This window comes from Podarcis bocagei, assembly GCF_964188305.1.
Source record: "Podarcis bocagei genome assembly, chromosome: 3".
Taxonomy (NCBI): Eukaryota; Metazoa; Chordata; class Lepidosauria; order Squamata; family Lacertidae; genus Podarcis; species Podarcis bocagei.
The window spans coordinates 53,413,904-53,436,507 of record NC_138127.1 but is presented as its reverse complement, the minus strand read 5'-3'; positions in this window follow the sequence as shown (position 1 = coordinate 53,436,507).

Here is a 22,604-nt window from a genome sequence, read left to right as displayed (position 1 = left end):
GCTAGATTTATTATTCTAATCCTGCTAATGTTTTAAGATGTTTACAGTAATCTTTCAAATAATCAACAAACATTTTCCAATCATCCTTAAAAATTCTCCTTTCCTGCTCTCCTAGTTTACCAGTTAAGCTAGCCAGATTAATTTGCTTTGTTTGTTTGAATTACAGTATGTTAATTATTATTCTCCTTTATTTTTGTCTCCTGTTACTATCAAAGGGAGATCCTGTCTGTCTTCTGCTGCCTGTACCTTTGGGTGTATTTGATTCAAATGGAATGATATCTTTAAGGTATTCTATGGCTCCCTCAAAGCATTAGCCATGCCAATTGTCAGATTGTTTAAAAGAGGTTCCATTTTAGAGGCACATCCTATATAATCCCCCATTTATTCCAGCTGCATTTCTTCTGGTGACGACTTTGAGGTTTTCCATCCAATTGTTATGCCATTTTCAGACCTTCTATTGCCTCTCCAAAGGATCATCTCTGACAAATTTTAGATTGAGAAGAGCCAGGGTTCTCATATTATGGTCAATTTTAAAAGGTGAAGAGAGAAAACAGAGCTTATCAACTCTCCTCCCCCCACTTTCCTCTAACCTTTTGGTGATGTGTACAGGGAGTACACATCTCCAGTTGAAATGAACGAGATATGAATGGATTTCTTCCTTCAAAATTCATTCATTTGAATTCTCATTTATTTCTACAACCAAAATGGTTTCATTTCTTTTCAAAATCAATGCACATACTTAAGGCTGCATCCAGCAAAGTTGTCTTGTCCATGCAATGATTTCTGCATGTGCTGAGGAACTTCCCTCTGCTCTCCTTGCATATCCCCCAAATCTTTTCTGGAGTTACTCTAAGGCCTTTGGTGCAGATTTGAGGGCATGCAGGGAGATGTGAGAGTGGGGATCCTCCCATACCCATATTCGTCCTTGTGCGAATGGGAAGCCTTCATTGGATACAACTCTTTGTCTCTAAAGATGAGGTGAGGAACCTTTCCCCTTGTCCTGAGCCACATTCCTTCATGGGATATTTATCCTTCTGCCACCTCCTTTTCTCTCTTTCTGCCACCCTTTTTCTCACTCCCACTCTCTTTAACTTCTCTTCTCTTTCTTTTTAACTCCCTGTCCAGGAGCAGCCAGCACAGAATGGCGGTGTCATGCAGCCACCTTCTCAACAATGCTATTGGTGTGGGGTTGGGGGCAGGATGGTGGTGAGCTGAGGGCTGAGAAGGCACATCCTTGGGGCAACAGTCATGTGTTTATGTTTCCAAGCTAAAGCAAAGGAAGTGGCCTTATAGAGGGATGGAACTTTCAGAAAACCTCACCGAATATTTTTCTAGTTCCATCTCATAAGAAGCAATTCCATTCTGCTAACAATATAATTTTTTTTACCGTATTATATGCATTATTATATGCATACATACATTATTATACATGTAACATCCTATATATATATATATATATATATATATATTAATTACATGTATAATATATGCATGTTATACACATATACCCTCCAGGTTTCCTAAAGTAACCAGCACATGGCCTGATGCATACAACAATGCATATAACTGTTTAAAAATATATTTTGATATTATAAAGTTATGCTACAGAAATATTGTACAGCATAATCCAGACTTTCTAATATGTATTTTTGGCATACAATTAGTAGGGCTTAAAAAAAAAAAAACACACATGGGACTTCCGGGTTGGCGCGAACAGCTAATGGCGGATTCCCTCCGAGCTCCGGAGGGAATCGGCTCCGCTGGGGACGGGTCCTGCCGCGACGGCGACGCGGGGACCCTCAAAAACCTCAGGCGCGGATGCCTGAGGACCTGGTGACTCGGTGGGCACCTTAAGCGCCCTCCCCGATTCACGAAGAGCCTTTTTAAAGGCTACGGAGAGGATACGGAGAGTGGCGTGGTGCTGAGAGCAAACCGCTACCCCAGCGGAGCGAAGCCGTGTGCCATGGCTGAAGAGCGCTGACTTGCTTCCTTGAAAATTTGGACTGAAAGAATTACCCGTGAGTAAGACGGATTGGGACTTTAAAAATTCTTCCCTGAATTGGAGACGACCGGGGGGTGTGCTAAAAGGAAGTCCGCACCCCCCCCCCCCTGCAGACGATCTAAGCAACGACATAAGAGCTAAGCTGGAGAGCCTACCCTTGGTGGGGTGAGTTAAAAAGGACACTAACTTTCAAGATTTACTTAAAGGAAATTTTGTGCTGGAGAGTGGAGTTTTGGAGACCCTCTTTATGTTTTGAACAACCCCCCCTCCCGGGCTCGGGAACGTCCTGCCTTTGTGCCTGCGTAAGAGCTGCGGAGTTTGACAGCTGTCAAAGCTGTCAAACGGGCAGTTTAAAGCGGAAAAATCACTATTTAAGATCCCTCTGGATTAAGATGAGTTATAATTGAGTTAAAATTGTTGGAAACAAAGTAACAATAACAAGCTAAAGGACTGTTGGAGAAAAGACTAATAAGTAACCAGATTCCCTCTAGGGGGAATTCTGTGAAACTACAATGGATACAATGGCTGTGGATGGAAAGTTACTAGTGGAAATCGAAAGGATGTTTCAATTGGTGGGAACCTTACAAGAGCAGAGCTCAGCCATGAATAAACAACTCAACATTATGACCTTGGGAACAGGCAACTCTGCTGTTTGTATTGAGGACCTGAATGAGAAAGAATCCACAGCTGAATGGGAAACAATGTCTACAGAGGTGGAAGAGACTAAACAAGAAAAAGAGAAAGTAACCTTGGGAAGCAACAATCAAAAGCTGACATCTGTGGAACACAAGCAAGGAGACTCTGGGAACACATCTACCACAAGTCTGCGAAAGATGCAGAAGGAGGAGGAGGAGGTTCTGGGACAATATGTACAGGAACTTAAAATAAAGAAATATGATTGGGGCCTCCTTTTGGACTTTGACTTTGAGGATACAGGCTTTGTGGAAATACTCCAGCAGTTGCTTTCAAAACTCCTTGTGGGAAGAGAATATGTTTTGATGGTGAAAGATCTTTTTCCAGACTCGATGATTGACATAAAGGACAACCAGCGAGACCGGCGGAGAGGGACTGAAAGGGACTTGAAAGCCTCGGACGTGAGGAACCCAGGCTGAGAATCTTGACTTTGGATTTTTATTGGGAAGGGACAAAAACCGGGGATGGGAGGGAGGGAAGAGGAGATTCTTAAAAACTCTTAAGACTTTCATGTTTGGTTAATATGACTTTTATTCAAGACAAAATGAAAAATCGATGGAAGAGAACTTAAGTCCAACTTAGGAAAATCAATTATTTTTTTATTAGAAAAGAGGCAACAAAATGAATAAGATGGTTAAGAGGAGAAATGCCAACTTGCTGATATAATCCTGGGAATTGGGATGCACGAGGGGGGGGTGGGGGGAAGCCAGGGAACAAGGTTATGAGAAGAGGATCTGCTGAACCTATACATGTTTGTGTCTTGTGTTATTGCTGTGTTTGTATTGTCTTTATAAAAGCAGAAAACCCAATAAAAATTAAAAAAAAAAACACACATGAAGAATAATACATGGACAGTTCAGTCATGAACGGGTACTCAATGAGAGACAGTCCAATGCAAGCAAAGCTTGATTGGGTTGGTACTGGCAGGTTCCAACTATAAATCTATTTAAAATGGGTTCTTCCTCCATCTCTAGCCTTACACCAGATCAGACTGTCAATCTAGCCTATAGGCAGTGGCTCTCCAAGGTTTCAAGAAGAAACCTGCTACCTGATCTTTTCAACAAGAGAGAATATGGTTGCATCCAAGCATGTGCTCTACCACTCAGCTATGTTCCTGGTGCTCTTTCAAAACAGTCATCATGTAGTCCATCAGCGGAGACCAGAAATAAATACTGAGTGCAATGCTTTTAAGCTTGGTGTTGATACTTCTTCCCCTGCTTCATAGGGTTCTTTCCTATATTTGGCACCATGCTTTAGTATCAGCAAATGTCACAGACAGACCTTTTGTTTTCACATGACCACTTCAGCCTGCATACAAGTTCAATATTTAGCTAGGCACCCTTCTACTTTATGAATCCCAAACATTCCCCATCTGCTGCAAACCACATAGTCTTAGCAAACTTTGTCCTGTCTTGCTGGACAAAGAGATTATTTGACAGCAGTTTAATAAGTCTTCACCTGGCTCCGTGAAACCCAAAAGGAGCACTCCAAATGAGATCCAGATTACAGTCAATATTCAATATGCCCTCTGGAAACCAGATGTGATAGCTTTTCTTCCTTCAGGTACTTATTAAGAACTTAATTGTATGGTGGAAATTATCCAGTGCTTTTTTCTAGGGAGTATTCAAGGGTGCACAGTACCGGCACCTCTTTTTTGTTGTTGATGTTAAAAAGTGTAGCACTTACTGTAACAACTTCATGGTGAGTACCGGCACCACTTTTTCTAAGAAAAAAAGCTCTGAACTTACCTATAGATGTCAAGAGAAAGAGACTGTTTTCAGAGGACCATGCAGGCATTGTGCCACCTGAAGAATATTACAAAAGTGCCAATCAATCCACATGCAATATGGAATTAGAAAAATCAGTGATGGGGTGGAACTAGGGTTGGGAACATAGGAGCTAACTCCAGACTGGGATCTCTCCTAGCCATTCCTGAAGATCCTGGGGGATTGGACCTGGGATCTTCTGCATGCAAAGCAGCCATTCTGCCACTAAGCTGTAGCCCTTGCTCAGGGTTGATCAACTGAGCTGTGAAAGAAGCATAAGATTCCATCCATTGCAGCTTTCCTGTTTCCATACTGAATGGTTGAGAGGACCATGAAAAGATTAGATGTTTCCAGCTTGATCTTGTTTTAGGGGGTGAAGCATATTGTCAGGGACTGGCTGAACACTGAGGAGTGGTGGCTCTATTGCTGAGCTATGGAGAGTCTGACCATAGCCAACATCCAAATCACATTCTTTAGCTCAGAAATCTTTCATGTGATTATCCCATAGATTTAACATCACTGAGTATATGCATTTCTCCTAATTTTCAAATTAATGTTCTATTGTATTTGCTTATCTATTGAAAATTGTTATTGAAAATGGCTTGTTCTGTTTCACTTTTAAGACCCAGTGAACTATGGCTTTAGTGGGGGAATTTAATCAATTCAAAACTTCCTTTCGGCAAAATAAATTTTATGTCCATATTGTAGCAGTGTTTCAAATGTGCTACCTATTAGAATAGCCTTATAGAAGAGAGATGCTCATAGCATTTTTATTGCACTTTCATTTGGCTGATGTTCCCCTTAGTTTACAAGATTCATTTTGTTCACACTACTCTTGGTATTAAAGTGCAGGAATCACCTTCGTACACCTTAGGGTTGCTGGGGCCAACAGCAAAATATACAGACTGAAATTAAGTATGAAAAAGTGTTATAATATTATAAGAACAATACATATTTTGAAGGCCACTAAAAAGGCATTTTTAAAAAATTATCTAAAATCAGCTTCAGTTTCTTTCCAAATATTAACTGGTTTCCTGTTGTAATAGCATCTTACTATTACTTTTTAAATTTTTTAAAAAATGAATCTTAATACTACTCTGAAAAGAGATATAAAACAAACCTGTGCATATGTCTTTGAAAGAAAAGTACAACCAGAGCTCCTAGCTTCATGGAGAAAGCCCATATGGAGGCTTTTCAGACATTAAAATATGAGGTTGAGCATACATGAACCCACGTTCCCCTCCATGTGTTCAGCTAACATCTGATCAGGGCAAAATTTGGAATATTGACATTTCAAATGCTTTTAAGGCCATGGGTTGGTTCAACATGAGGCAATGCAAGTTCTGGATAATATAAAGTATATACTGCTATACCATCTACCAAAGGCACATGAAATTCATGCTGAAATCTGATATGCCGTGAGCAAGATTTGCCATTGTGTGAATGGTGTATGTTCTCCATGTGTGAGGCACAGGAAATTTACATTGTGTTTAACAGAGAGTTCGATTTTCTTAGACATGTCAGCAGCCTCTACTTTCTGTACCTCTCTAAGATTGTTCATCTTGGAAATTCTGGACCACAACGTTTCCCATTTCCACACATTATACAATTATTGTCAGATCACCATAATCTACAATAATGCATGAAGCCATGATGCCAGAACTTACTTTTTAAATTACTATGGCAAGAATAAAGTCATCAAGTCACAGACTTCTATGCTGCGTAAGTGCTCGAGCTGGAAAAAGATATGAAGGCTTCAAGAGTAATACACTGGCTTTATTCAACTGCATGAGTCAGTTCATTGCTCTGCCAAATGGAGAATGTCAGTGTTATTTCATTTTCCAATTTGTTACAAGTGTACTTGTCATGCTTCCTGATCAAAAAAGCATATCGGCTTGGGCAGCTCACTCTGAAAGTTATGAGGACTGCTGCACCCAACCACAAGCAAAGGCACTCCATCCCGTGAGGCAGACGTTGGCATGATGGCGCAGGACGGCTCACATACACATCCCATGCTGTCCACAGAATCAGTTACTAAAACCCTTCTTATTTCAAGCACCACAAAGCTGGGAAACTGGAAGCTAAGACTGATGTATTAACAGGCAGGCCCTGCTGAAACAGCTGAGCTGATGCTTCCTGATGGGAACAATGGATTGGCTCTGCTAACCTCCACATCACCGCACCCCTCTCCCTGACAGTAAGTAGCAGTGGTACTTCCTGCTGGGAAGTTAGTGTTGTAGCTCCACTCTACTGGGCAAGCCTCTTCTGGTGTCCCATGATCAGCAATGATGATGTTGAGAGCCAGTGTGGTGTAGTGGTTAAGAGCAGTGGACTTGTAATCTGGTGATCAGGGTTCGCGTCCCTGCTCCTCCACATGCAGCTGCTGGGTGACCTTGGACTAGTCACACTTCTCTGAAGTCTCTCAGCCTCACTCACCTCACAGAGTGTTTGTTGTGGGGGAGTAAGGGAAAGGAGATTGTTAGCTGCTTTGAGACTTCTTAGGGTAGTGATAAAGTGGGATACCAAATCCAAACTCTTCTTCTTCTATGTCACCAATTGTGCTTGCTTGCAACTTATTCTCATAAGTCCTGTGGCCCCATCAGGATTGGGGTCATACTGATGAGGAGGAAGTAGAAGGGAGAAGGAAATCATATACCTGTAGGTTCTCTCCCTTCCACCTCTCCTATGCAGCAGGGAGCCTCATTGGGAGCTGAGGAGGGCATTGACCACCCACTGAGGTAGAGGCGATGGAGAATGAACAGGAGTCAGAAGGGGAACAATCAGATGTTGTCTCTGTAGATGAGTACAGACTCACCCATACCCAGTGTACATTTACAAATGTGGCCTTCTTGCCATGCCTCATATTTAAAAGCTTGGCAGGAGTTTGGGACATACACGTTGCTTCTGCTCAGTTCTGAACTTCTTGTCTGGCTCCTGAACTCTTGGCTCCTAATGCTAAGCCCATCACTTTAATTGCTTGAATAAAGAACTCTGTCTTACATGCAAGTTAAGATCCTCTCCCACTGTTTTGGGCAGGAGTCCGCACGTGTTCTGTCCAGGAGTGAATGCAGTTATGGGAGAAGTAGCATGTGAACTTTAGGCTTCCCTTCTGCCTACGACAATAATACTTTGTCGTTCCAGTGTGGTGGCCAGAGGAAAGCAGCTCTCCAGTGGTCTGATTTCACATAGCACTAGAAGCACAACTGATGCTAGGATATTGCAGTGACTTTCAATGGTAATTTTGGCAGTGCTTATGGAAGGGTGATGCTCCTGTGGCCACAACCTGGAGACCATCCCTAGATCATGACACAGATAGACAGGGAAGCAGTTTTTGGTGACCATAGTTAGGCCTTAATGAGGCCTGAGTATAATGAAGGCCTGAAGTGATACAATAACACAAAGAAAAGGGGGAGGGAAATATTTACTATCAATTGCCCAGAAAGTAGTACAAGAAGTAATGTTAAATCCTGAAAAATTGAGCTATATATGAGACTGTTCTTCCTAACTGTACATTTGCATTCCAACTGTTCTTATTTTGTCCACATCTTAAAATGCAATAGTTCGAACTGAATTTTTGCCCTGCCTTGTTGGCAACTTTACCTTGCTATGCCACCAACAATATGAAAGACCCTAATACGTTTATTAAATCAGTTCCAGTTTGAAGCTGAGCATTCACATTTGCGTTTAACATTTTCTTCACCTCTGGGACAATTATTTTTTAAGCACATCAGAATGTAATCATCATGTTTTGAGGTTCCTGAGGCTAAAGATTTACAGAACAGAGCTTTGTAGCTAGGCCAGTAAAGGCCATGGTAAGAACACGGCAGGTTAAAATGCCCTCTCACCGACATCTTAAGCTCACCAACAAATCAAAGTTTCTGTCCTTTTGGAAATCCCCAGAGCCATGCTCCTCTGACAGGGATGATATTATCTGTCACCTTTAAATCGTCTAAGCCTCAGTTCAAGCAAGCCTTGACAGTCTCTTTAGTTGCCAAGGTCAATACCTCTGCACCTGTTGCAACCACTTGTGACAGTAAAAATGGAGGTAAAGAGAGATATCCCGATACAGAAGAATGCTGCTCACACAATGCTAATTCATAAAAGAACCTTTTGCATGATTGTCAAACACAACATGAGGTCATCTATTCCATCTTTGCAAGTGCCAAACAACAGTAGCCTTGAAGAGGTTATAGCTTTGTTGGAATCAAGGGGCTTTTTGAAGTTTCAGTGTATATTAAAAAGGAAACATGATGCATGGTGACATCATAAGACAATCAACAGATGAGTCATTGGCAAATATATATTTACAAATAATCAGAAAGGATTTGTTAAAAGAATCACATCAGAGTAACTTGGTTTCTTTTTTAAACTCCAAAGTGTTACAAGTTGAAAGAGCTCTTTATAAGAGGTACTACTACCAGTGCTTTTTTCCCTTAAAAATGTTTAGGGGTACTCTCATTTTCCTACTCATATTGAAATAATGTCCCCCAATGATGCCAAACTTAGAGTCACAAAATGTTTTTGGATATGTGTACCCCTGCGTATCCCCATAAAAGAACGCACTGACTACTGCTATGCTGGGAGAACATCTAAATGACCCAACAACATGAGCAGGGTTGTATGCAAGGGTCTTCCCTTCTGAACTGGCAACCCCTCCCAGCAGTTTGCTAATTCCACAGAAACAATCCATGCTAATCCTGCCATCCAAACTGTTCAGTTAGTGAGACACAGCTCAATGCTGTAAGAGACATATCTGCTCATTGATAAGGAACTCCAATGTGGATGGGATAATAATAATAATAATAATAATAATAATAATAATAATTTATTATTTATACCCCGCCCATCTGGCTGGGCCTCCCCAGCCACTCTGGGCGGCTTCCATAAAAACCAAAAATACAGTAAAATGTCACACGTTAAAAACTTCCCTGAACAGGGCTGCCTTAAGATGTCTCCTGAATGTCAGATAGTTGTTTATCGCTTTGACATCTGCTGGAAGGGCGTTCCACAGGGCGGGCGCCACTACCGAGAAGGCCCTCTGCCTGGTTCCCTGTAGCTTTGCTTCTCGCAGTGAGGGAACCGCCAGAAGGCCCTCGGCGCTGGACCTCAGCGTCCGGGCAGACTGATGGGGGTGGAGACGCTCCTTCAGGTATACTGGACCGAGGCCGTTTAGGGCTTTAAAGGTCAGCACCAACACTTTGAATTGTGCTCGGAAACGTACTGGGAGCCAATGCAGGTCTTTCAAGACCGGTGTTATATGGTCTCGGCGGCCGCTCCCAGTCACCAGTCTAGCTGCCGCATTCTGGATTAGTTGTAGTTTCCGCGTCACCTTCAAAGGTAGCCCCACGTAGAGCGCATTGCAGTAGTCCAAGCGGGAGATAACCAGAGCATGCACCACTCTGGCGAGACAGTCCGCAGGCAGATAGGGTCTCAGCCTACGTACCAGATGGAGCTGGTAAACAGCTGCCCTGGACACAGATTTGACCTGTGCCTCCATGGACAGCTGTGAGTCCAAAATGACTCCCAGGCTGCGCACCTGGTCCTTCAGGGGCACAGTTACCCCATTCAGGACCAGGGAATCCTCCACACCTGCCCGCCTCCTGTCCCCCAAAAACAGTACTTCTGTCTTGTCAGGATTCAACCTCAATCTGTTAGCCGCCATCCATCCTCCAACCGCCTCCAGACACTCACACAGGACCTTCACCGCCTTCACTGGTTCTGATTTAAAAGAGAGGTAGAGCTGGGTGTCATCCGCATACTGATGAACACCCAGCCCAAACCTCCTGATGATCTCTCCCAGCGGCTTCATATAGATGTTAAAAAGCATGGGGGAGAGGACAGAACCCTGAGGCACCCCACAAGTGAGGGCCCAAGGGTCTGAACACTCATCCCCCACCACCACTTTCTGAACACGGCCCAGGAGGAAGGAGCGGAACCACTGTATAACAGTGCCCCCAGCTCCCAGCCCCTCAAGACGGTCCAGAAGGATGCTATGGTCGATGGTATCAAACGCCGCTGAGAGATCCAGCAGAACTAGGAAACAGCTCTCACCCTTGTCCCTAGCCCGCCGGAGATCATCAACCAGTGCGACCAAGGCAGTTTCAGTCCCATGATGAGGCCTGAATCCCGACTGGAAGGGATCCAAATGGTCCGCTTCTTCCAGGCGTGCCTGGAGTTGTTCAGCAACCACTCGCTCAATCACCTTGCCCAGGAATGGAAGATTTGAGACTGGGCGATAGTTGGCCATCGTGGCCGCATCTAAAGATGGTTTTTTAAGAAGCGGTTTAATAACCGCCTCTTTCAGCGGGTCTGGGAAGGCTCCCTCACGGAGGGAAGCATTCACCACCCCACGAAGCCCATCGCCCAGTCCTTCCCGGCTAGCTTTTATAAGCCAGGATGGGCAAGGATCCAGGAGACAGGTGGTTGATTTCACTCGTCCAAGCAGCCTGTCCACATCCTCGGAGGTAACAGATTGAAATTGGATAATATTTATATGTCATTAGACGTGGTTGAAAAAAAATGGCTGTACTGCTGTTTTACCACAAAACTTTTATTGTACTGATACGTTCTAATGCATTGCTGTGAACTGCTTTGGGCTTTTCAAAATGTAAGCAGTTCACAAATGTTTTTAAATAAATGAATATCCCCTTATTTGACCCAAGACTGACCAATCTTTAGATAGATAGATGTATACACATAAACGAAAGAAAGAAAGAAAGAAAGAAAGAAAGAAAGAAAGAAAGAAAGACGCACACCAATTGCCCATAAGAAATTGCCTCTATTCCTGAAGAAAATGTGTATACAGCTCCTTTTTGGGAAACAAATTGCCTCTATCGCAGCAGGGAAAATGTCACATCTAAATCAGTTATACCTGATGAAGAGTTGTTTCTGATCCCAAACACACTGGAAAACACTGAAGAGGTGGCAGTAAAAAATATTTATTGCTTTCACTTTGATTACTTTCATGCTATGTTTGCTGTACCACCTGCTGCATTGATGACACTTCAAGATAAGCCAAGGTAGCCCAATGGATGAAGCAGGAGGAATAGTGTGGATACAGTGAATCTTGACTCTTAACAGCAGTGCCACACTTCCAACTGAGAGACAATAATATAATGTCATGTCAAAATGGGTATGAAGAGAGTGTCTGCAGGAGGCTAGAGGTAGATAGAGAGGATTACACCTGTGAAATAAATCCATTTCTTGTATTTCATACCAATAGTGAATGAACCCCCTTGTAATCCTAGCAATGAGATTGTTGATAGCAAAACTTGTTTGACTTTAGTAGACCAGAAAAGGTGTAGGTTTTGGAGATAATGATAATATGGGCCCAAGCATCATTTTACCCCCTTCAATTCAACATCCCTCTGCATGTGCATCTGCTTGGTGGCTCAGCAATAGCAGCAGCTTTCCAATTTATTTTAACATGACTATTCTCAGGTAAATGGATTGTGAAATACAGACTTAATGAGAAGATTTAAAAAAGCATGTTCAAGAGTATTTTCAGCCCATTGAAATGTAGACTATAAACAACATACTTACTCTTTTCTTATTAAGTTTGATTTCTTGCGTAGTATTTCTTCACAGAACAGAACGCACAATGTTTTCAGAACTGGCAAATGAGCGAGACCAATTCCTGATCAGAATCAAGAATGGTTTATTTTTCATGCTCCTCTTAACTGTTGGGAAAGTCTTGTGTACCCATTTCAAAAAAGAAAGAAAAAGCAATAATCCTGGTCAAACTAATAGTTCTCACCCGAGCTCAGGAAGGCCACACAGGTGAGATAGCTTGAGAAAGACAACTGAGGAGAACAGTTTGAACATTTCATTTGCACTGACTTGACCATCGCTCAGTGCACAGTGATTTTAAATTGTTGTCATATAGTTACCAACCATTTTCATCCATATGTGCCATCGTAAAAAGTGATACATGTACAAGTGTAGTGTAAGCTCTGCATCCACAATTAGAGACCTGTGGACATATTAAAGGGCTACTATGGCAAATTAATTTGGACAAAAGCTGCCATTTGGAAACAAAATCTGACTCTTATGTTTCTCTGCTGGCATGGGAGCTATTAGCAGCATAGGAAAGAATGACACTTCAAGTAATGTTACAAACCCCAGGCCACATGGAAGCATAATATATTCCAACTTGTCCCCATGCTAGGGAGGCAGTTCTTGACACAGAGGAACTGAAGTGTGTGCAATAAGTTGTTTATGGTGCAGACGTTCTCATATTCCTAAGAGGTACAGAATAGAGGAGCATTGAAGGAGCAAAAATGGGCAGAGAAATGGATGTGGCATTTGTATTGCACACTAGACTACATTCCAACTACACAAAAGCCAGAGGTTTCTACACACCTGTCTCGATCCAAACAAGCACAAGGACATTTCAATGACACATTTCTGCCAGACAAAAGCACTCAAGAGGGGTGTATCCTGGGGCCAGACAGAGAAGATGCTATAAATCTACTAGGAGGCCAAATGATGCTGCTAAAAGTTGAAAGTATATTACATATTTTAAGCTAATTATGCAAATACTATGGAGAAAGGAGTGGATTACTTGTTTAGTATTGAGAATCACTGCCACAAAGACTAGAAGTTTATTCTTTTCAAAATGTTTGCTTGGATTTTCATGATACTAACGCAGCCAGGAAGAATATGAAAGAATACTGTGAGGCTATAGACTTAGCAGCCCCCTAGAGAATGATATTTCAAACTATGTGGCATAATGATTAGAGTGTTTGACTATGATTTAGGAGAGTAGGGTTTGAATCCCTACTCAACCACAAAGCTCATTGACTTACTTTGGGGTAGTCGCCATCTCTTAGCCTAACCTACCTCACAGGGTTGTTGTGAGGATGAAATGGGGAGGAGGAGGAGAACCATCTACACAACCTTGAGCTCCTTAGGAGAAAATGTGGCATCTAAATGTAATAATTAATTAATAGTCCAGAGTACTTTGTTTCACTGCTCTACACATCAGCTAAGGATCTGGATGTCTCTCACTCCAAAAGGTCACTCAGGATCTCCCAGGTTAAAAGTCAATTACATTTTCTTGTTTGTTTGTTTTTTAAAAATAATATTTATTACTTTTAAACCTTACAAAAAGAAGAAAAGCAAAGAAAAAAAAGAAGAAAGAAGAAAAAACATACAACACAATATATAAACAATACACAACACAACATTAACACATTAAACAAAACAAAAGCAAAAACAGTTCAAAAAACACACATCATACCATCTCAATATCCTCTCTTTCATTCCCTTGTTTCATCGACCTCCTCTCACCTCCCTTTTTGTATTCCATTTCTATTAATTATTTCAGCAAATCCTTTCCATCTTTCTCTATTTTCTGTCATATGATTATCTTAACATATTTTAACCTTATTTTCCATTAAAACTATATTATTTATTTATTTATACTTAATTCCTTAAAACATTTCTACTAAAGCCATATAATTTCCTTCCAAAATTTTTCTAACACTCATTAATTTTACATTATTTCCATATATAGATTTTAAACTTTTTCCAATATTCTTCCACCGTCTCTTCTCCCTGGTCTCGGATTCTGCCAGTCCTTTCCGTCAATTCCATATAGTCCATCAACCTGGTGATCTTCTGTCCGAGGCTCTTAACTCTTTTCCAAGTCCCTTCTGTGAGTCTTCTTCATGTTTATACATGCACTTTACTTTGTCTTCTCCTGATCTTGTTCTTATTTTCCTTCCTTTGATGCTGAAAAGTAGATCTCGGGGAAATTCCCACCTAACAATGTTTCGGAGAGCCAGTGTGGTGTAGTGGTTAAGAGCGGTAGTCTCGTAATCTGGGGAACCGGGTTCGCGTCTCCGCTCCTCCACATGCAGCTGCTGGGTGACCTTGGGCTAGTCACACTTCTTTGAAGTCTCTCAGCCCCACTCACCTCACAGAGTGTTTGTTGTGGGGGAGGAAGGGAAAGGAGAATGTTAGCCGCTTTGAGACTTCTTGAAGGGAGTGAAAGGCGGGATATCAAATCCAAACTCTTCTTCTTCTTCTTCTTTATTCCTTCTCGACAAATCAGCCAAATCTCCATAGTCAAAAGTAAAGTTCACAAGATATTTCCAGTCGTATTTCAAAGTTCCTCCAAGTCTGGCGGTCCCCACAACTCCAGTCTCCTCCTGACCCAAGTCCAGGTCCCAAAGGTCAACAAATCCCTGCATGAAGGGATCTATCCAACTTTCCTTCTCCAGTCCAAGCGGGACTCCAATCCTCAAAGTCTGGCTTTCTCTAAATTCAGTCATAAAAGGCATCAACTTATAGTCATCAAATTGCATCCGCGAGGCTGGGGCTCTAACAACTTTCTCCCCCGCCTTCTCCTCAATTTGCCATGTCAAAGTAGATCCCTGTATTGATTCCTGGATAGTTTCTTTATTAATATTCACTTTTTGTCCCAAGTTAGTCACTTTTAGTTCCAAGTTATCAATTTTTATAATCATCACATCCGTCTTCCTGTGGAGCTGTTCCAGTGAGTCATTAATCTTACATAATGCAACCACTAAGGCTTCTTCTGTCAACATTCTTGACGGTCCAAGGTCAATCCCAGATTCTCAAGGTCTTGTCTTACAGCTGGAAATTCCCCCAGCTCCGCTCATGTAACAATTTCAAAGGCTTCCTCTAGGGGGAAACAATTTCTATTTGTATCAATCCTTTTAAGCACAGTTCCAACAATAAAGTTAGTTTCAATTTTTCAATTACATTTACTCCTTTTTAAATGCAGAAGGAGACAATGGAAACAATGTATTTCTCTTCTTTAACTTACTGTCAACAAACGATCTATTCACAGTCAATGAGCATATCCAAAACTTCAGTCTTACTAGCAGCCCGTTTCCAGGTTCAGAGCAGTGGTAATTTGACTTTCTTCACTCTCTCCTGCAGGTTTACGAGGTCTAAAAATTCCCCCCTCTCCTCCTGCTTCCAAGGGGGGTTTGATGATTTTAGCCGATGGAAGTTTAATCCTTTAAGAAAAGCTTTCCAAGACTTTAGCTTGCAGCCTTTTTTGCTTCAGTCTATTTACAAAAGGGGAAGGCGGACTTCCTGTTTGAAACCTCCCCGTTTCGGTACCAAATTAAGACGTTTAAAAATCCAATTTTCCGTTCTACTCACGGGTAGTTGTTTTAAAATCAAATTGTCCACAGGAAAAAGTCAGTACTCTCCGGCAACAGCAATGCGGCTTCACTCCGTGAAAGAAGCAGTCAATTCGAAGCACCGCGCCACTCACCCCACGTCGCTCCGGATCCCTGAAACCGGGTTTCCCCGCGAGTAGGGGAGGCGCAAAAGGTGCCAGCCGAATCCCACGTTCACAGGCTTCTCCCGCCTGTGATTTTTGGTGGGTCCCCGCCTTCGCCGTGGCGGCCAGACCCTAATTTCCACGAAGCGAATTCCTCCCGATCAGAGGAATTCAGCCATTACCGGAGGCGCTAACCCGGAAGTCCAGTCAATTACATTTTTTTGAACTTGGAGGACTTTTAGGCAAGCCTACAGGATTTTGGAATGAATACATTCTATTCTGTTCTGTTCTGAGATGTGTTATTATCTGTTAATCCATGATGCAGAACTTAACCTGGCACAGGAGGAAAAACACTTCTTAATAATAATAATAATAATAATAATTTATTTATATCCCGCCCTCCCCAGCCGAAGCCGGGCTCAGGGCGGCTAACAACAATAAAACAGTACAAAAGTACAGCATAAACAACATTCTAAAATCATTCATTATAAAATTAATTCAGTGTAAAAAGTAGAAAATTCTGAGATGCTGATATTCAAGAACAACCCATACAAGATGTTGTAAAGAGATTTGTATCTTAAAAGCTTCAGATAAAAAGTCAGCACTTCTTAAAATTAAATAATGCTACCTGTAAAGAGATATCTGCTTGGGCTACAATGATGAAATTTAAGTTTTAGTGTTAATTTAAAACATGATGTAACAACATAGTGACTGGATGATATGTTGTTCATTTTATTGGAACTTGCATTTAAAGTAGGGAGGGGGACCCTGTGGCCCTCCAGATGGACCAGGCGACCCTTAGCTATGCTGGCTAGGGCTGATGGAGTGCCACATTCTCTGGGTTGCATGATATCTTAGTGATATCCTGAGTAGACCCATTGAAATTAATGTACATGACTAACTTTGGTTCACTCATTTCAGGGGGTCTACTCTGAGCTCAAAAACTGGGAGAAGTTGTCATGAGCTAGGCTCGCTGAACAATATAACTGAAATACTCTCTTGTGATAAAAGTAAAGTTACTAATGCAGAGCAAAGAAAAAAGCTAAATTAAACTATGCTATACTAGAAACAAACTTCACTTGCATCCTCTTAAAAAAACCTGCAAGGGGGAAAGAGTCCGTGAGGATCCTGGGGAATACGCTGAATGTGTGAAGTTTGTGAATGATAATGCTGGTATAGCTCTTAGCTTGAATAAATTCTTGTTTTGCCGTCACACAAAAAGCCAAAGGTCACACTCTGGGGACTCCTATATTTTCCCAAGTGGGAGGAAAGGAAAATCAAGCCTTGAAAAACTTACTAATTACATCATAGAAGATAAGCAACTGGGGCTGATGAAAGATCACAAAGAAAACACACAGATACATTGCATTCCAAATGCTGCAAGCTAGCAAAGGAACCTCATAAATCCTGCAAAGGTTTCTGTTAGCTTAAGAGGAAGGAAGGATGGAACCCACACGCTATCAGTGTTAGAAACTCAGATATATAAGGTAGGCGTCAAACGGCTCCTTAAACCAGGGTTACAGTCACCCAAATAGAATGCTTAGTTGCCATTTTGGGGCCAGACAGCTCAAAAGCCATATTTTTCAATACGACTTTTATGGTTCCTGAAATTCATTCTGATTGCACAGATAAAATATAATGAATAGAATTCTACAGGGTGTGTTGTTGGTGTGTGGAAACAGTAACGATCCAATGATCCCCAGGCAGTGTCTGAAACTCCCATTGTTTTAAGCAAATTCTGTGACAGGGAATTTCATTAGTGTGAGCAGTTTCTGAGCTCTGGGCATCTAAGATTTCAGAATAAAACTGCAGAGTGGAAGGAAAAGAGGACCTTCTTTTGCCTCCCAACTTCCAGCTACTCTCTGAAGACTGGAGAAGAGACCTTAAGAATATTAGAGGGGTGGGCAGAGGAAAAACTAGACCATGTGAAAAATGAACATAATATTTTAGCTGCAGTTCATTCATCTTCAGATTTGTATTCTTGGTATAAAAAGTGCACCTAGACGTTCCGTTGTTGCACCCATAACCTAGGCTTAAGGTGTCATTTAGCTCCTAGCTTTCATATCTTAGCTTCTAACACTGTCCCCAGGCGTGCACCTCCAGATGGTGGAGATATCAGGCACCATCCTGAACCTGGGCACCTTCACTTGGTTGCAAGTGACTGATAGCTAGGTGCAAAATGCATGCAATGCAGAGCCAGCTGTAAATGGTGTTTTCAGGGCCAGGTTTCTGAGGCCCATTAGGAATAGGGTATCTGTGCCCTTTGTTTCCTTCTTCAAACTATATTTCTCCTTCCTTGTGGCCCCTTAAATTTTTTTGTAGGAGTAAATTTACCTATTTTGTTTGCCTCAGCTCCAATTGCTTCATTATGGTTTACAATGCCCAGTGCTTTTTTTCTAGAAAAAGTGGTGCCGGTACTCACCATGAAGTTGTTACAGTAAGTGCCACACTTTTTAACAACAACAAAAAGGTGCCGGTACTGCATACCCTTGAGTACCCAGGGGGCAATGACCATGCCAATGATAGGCAGATTTTATGAATAGTATCAGAGCCTGGTATCTTCCACACAGAGTACAGAATACTGAGAAAGTGTGGAGAGAGTCTCTTCCTTTAAATTCCTGGGAGTTTACCTTAGTGAAGACCTCACTTGGAAAAACAATATAACACAGGTGGTTAGGAAGGCCCAACAGAGACTCAATTTTCTCAGGGTCTTGCAAAAGAACAATGTTAAACAACAATTGATGACCTCCTTCTACCGGTCCACAATAGAAAGTGTCCTCTTATATTGTATCACAGTGTGGTACAACCATGGACAGAAAGTCTTTACAGAGGGTGGTGAACACAACACATGATATCATGGGCTGTCCCCTGAGCCCGCTAGATGACATCACAAGGGATTGTTGCCTTAGGAGAGCAAGAAAAATTTTCTGGGACGATTCACACCCTGGCCAGCACCTCTTTAATCTTCTACCCTCGGGCAGGAGATACAGAAGTATAATCAGTCATACAAACAGGCTAAAAAACAGTTTCTATCCGTGGGCTGTTAGGCTGCTGAATGGAAAATAATATAGTGCAACTGACTTTCGGGGTTGGTGTGTTGTGCGACAAGCACACAGAGTGCAATGAGATTGAGTGTTTTGGGGAGGGAGGCTCGGTTAATTTCAATGTTCACAGGTTGTACATTGACAATAAAGATATTATTATATAATTTTCAGTTTTGGTGGTTTCTGTTTGCTTCTCTAAAATGTTTTCATACATACAAACAAGTCAGGGGCTGGGGTATAATCAATCATTTCCTGTAATTTGCAAATGTCTTGGGGAGGGGCAGGGAATCATTCCAGATAAACATTTCCATCCCAAACATTTCCATCCCAACATATCAAACAAAAAAAGAGAGAACAACTCATCTATACAAAACAGTTTTATGATCAGAAAGGACAGAGCAGTAGACAAAAGGCTGCCCTCTTAAACAAATACTCTTTTAAAACAGTTAAAATTCAATTTCTCCAAAAAAAAGGCACTTACAGTAATTCAGCTGCAATTCATTTATGTATTAAGCAGATGTATATATAGTGCTCAAAAATGCCAGCGAATACTCCCACACCACAGCACTTCCATGAAGATGAATTAAAACTGCCACATACTGTTTGATCCAAGTAAACACAGGCGGAAGAAACCCTGATTAAAAATCTCAAATAACAGGAGTCACCATTGATGCGTAGTGCAGAATAATTCCACAGCACTAGCGGAGATTTAATGCTATTAGTACCATTCATATGGAGCTCTGTATGAAGGATTGTAAAGGAGCCTTTCTATGGGTAAGCTAATAGTCTGAGTTTGCAGTGCTACTATAATGCAGCATGGCTTCCCAAATTAAAGTTATATATGACTAGACTCAGGAGACCAGAGTTCAAATCACCACTCAGCAATCACCCTCACTAGGTGGCCTTGGCCTACTCACTATCTTCTAGCCTAACCAACCTCACAGGGCTGTTGTGAAGGTAAAATGGGAGGCGGGGGAGGGAGGAATAAACACACCACCTTGAGAGCTCCTTGGAAGAAAGGCGGTATTTAAAAGTCATAGGAATAATAATAGCAGCCATTGGACCTTCCCAGAGGCAACTGTGGTATGGGGAGAGGGGGATGGAATATATATAAGCCCCACATTGGAAGCTGGCCTATAAAAGAAGAGGGAAATACATACACACAGCTGAGGGGCGAGAAAAGGGAACAGTGCTACTCAGGTATTAAAACACACTAAGGGAGAGAAGCACTGTACCACCTCCTCTCTCCCCCTATCAAAGCAATGGGGCAGAGAAGGCACATAGTAAAGGCTGTTCTTTGTCAAAGTATTTTAAAAGGACAGGAAAGAAGAATGGGGGAAACTACCTCAGCCATCCTTCACTCACAAGTCACGGAAACAACAGCGGCCATATGGAAACATACTGGGAGCTAATGTAGGTCTTGAGCAATTCCACAAACAGAGAAAGATTCAGTATTGTTCTTTCATATTTTTAAGTGCCCATAGGCTGTTCTTAATGAGGTCCTTCTGAAAGAAAAAGAGTGGGTTTAAAAAATACAAACAACCCCCATACAAAAGGAAAAGCTGCTCTGACCTTCTTACGTGATGTTCTGTATGTTCTGCTCTCGAAAGGCAGCCTAATTATCTCGTGTGAGGAGCACTCTTTGAAATATAAGTAACGTGTAAACACTGTTCTACCATATTAAAGCCTAGAAAAATGAGCTCTTTGAATTGATTACACTTGGAAGAAAATGTATTTAAAGACTAGCATTGTAGTGCCTGCTATGGGTAATTCCACTGTCTTGACCCCAGTCTCTTTCAAAAGTTGGCTCCATTTCTAAGGTAGAAAGAATTAGGGTAAGTACTTGTGGCCCCCTCACCTCTTTCAAGTGCAGAATGAATCACAGAGTAATCTTCCAAGCTGTGCTTTCAGTTGGATTTCTTTATGCCTGCACAGCTGCAAGCTAATAATCCAGTAGGTAATCCTTTTGAAAATCCTTTGGCTCTACCGTCACCCTCCCACCAATGGTGACCAGCACTATGCTTTGGCTAGATTTCAACTGCAGTCTGTCTGTCTGTCTGTCTGTCTAGCTATCTATTCAGAAGCATTATATGCTGGCTTCCTCTCTCTCAATCTATTTTGTCAGTATCTGGTTAAGAAGTGTCTAGAAAGAAAGAGAAAGTGGTGATAGCCATGTCATTGTACCTAGAAAAATTTAGGCACTTTATACAATAATTAATTTCATCATCCATTTAGAAGTAGATTCTGGTGGTATTGGGCCTTGCAAATAAAAACAAACAAACTATAAGTGTAACAGCAAGGCACAGTAGTGTGTCACAGGAAAAGTGCTCTAAAATGCCTTCAGTGATTAATTATTGTGATGAATGTAATGTAATTAAAGAATTGGGCTCCTGTGAGCCCAACCAAGCCATCTACAGAGGATTGATTCATCATTCTTTTATTTACCCTTTGCCCATAGCACACAGTTTGTAGAGCATAGGGCTGCCATACGTCTGGATTGCAAAGGTAGAATTGACATCGGGGGGGGGGGATTTCTGGGGGGAATTTCCAAAAGGCGGCGTTTTGTTCTGGTAAGTCGATCAAAAAATCACGTGTTTTTTTGGCATTTTTGTAAAAAAAATATGAAATATGGCAACCCTAGTAGAGCACCCAGTTTGCCTGCAGATGGTCCCAGGTTCAATCCCCAGCACCTTCATTTGGGACGAAAACACCTTCCTGTCTGAAAGTGTTGCCAGCCAGCTTAGACAATACAGGCAAATAATCTGACTCAGTGTAAGACAGCTTCTCACACCCAGAAAGCCTCTGTCAAAGGCACATAATTCTGTGCTTTTTCATGGGTGCAGTTAGACTATCCAGTTGCTCCAATAAAAGAGATGCAGCAAAAGTATCTGACCTAGAAGGAGCCACACCCCAAATGATGCAGAAACTCCACATGTCAACTCCCTAGCCTTTGGAACATCCTCCTAAGAGATGTGTAAGTGGCTGTATCAGTGCCGGCATTCAGAAAGGCTTTGGAGACTCATCTGTTTCAATTGGCTTCTGACTAAGATTATTTTTATTAAGGTTGCTGGTAGTGTCAATGTATTGGTTTCATGCTGCTAGTTATGGGATCTTGTTAATTTTTTTAGGCTGGGCTGATCAATGCCTCAGAGTCAAATGTAAAGACTCTGAAGGCCTTTATTGACTTATAGAAGTATGCCCAAATATAAGTTCTACTATCAGTCTTGGGAATGATGAAATGTGTCCTGCCTGTGACTCAGAATGCCCTGGGGAAAAAATTGAAAAGTGAGTTGTATCAATCAATGCATGCATAAAAAGGCTATGGGAATCAGGCATCAGAGTGGTAGAATATGGTATAAAGCCTGGATCGGTAGCTGTTGTTGCATTTAGAATTCAAAGATAGGGTGACTCAGACTTTAAAGATGATTTAGGTGAAAACAATATTTCAGCTTCTCTGCTTCAACCTTGAACAGGCTTTTCAGATAGGCAAGTGATTTATTTTTTGAGGTTCCAATAGGAAACTGGGTTCTGGGCTTTTCCAGTTGAATGTAATCTGTGGCTATTTGAGTAAGTCATGTCTCCAGAGACCACACATGCTGGCTCCACAGAAGCTGGGCTTATCCCATGAAAAGGTCAGTGTGCTGCAGAAGTCAGTAAACCAAACTAATTCAAGCTGGGGAATTGCTTGGAAACAAGGCAGAGAATGTTTGTAAATGAGAACGCCACTTCCTACTGTGTGCTTGTGCCAGTTTTCTGGAAAAATAACTCCACCATCCAGTGCAGATCTAGTTTTTCCCATTCTTACAAAATATTCTAACATCTACTGCATCTATCTT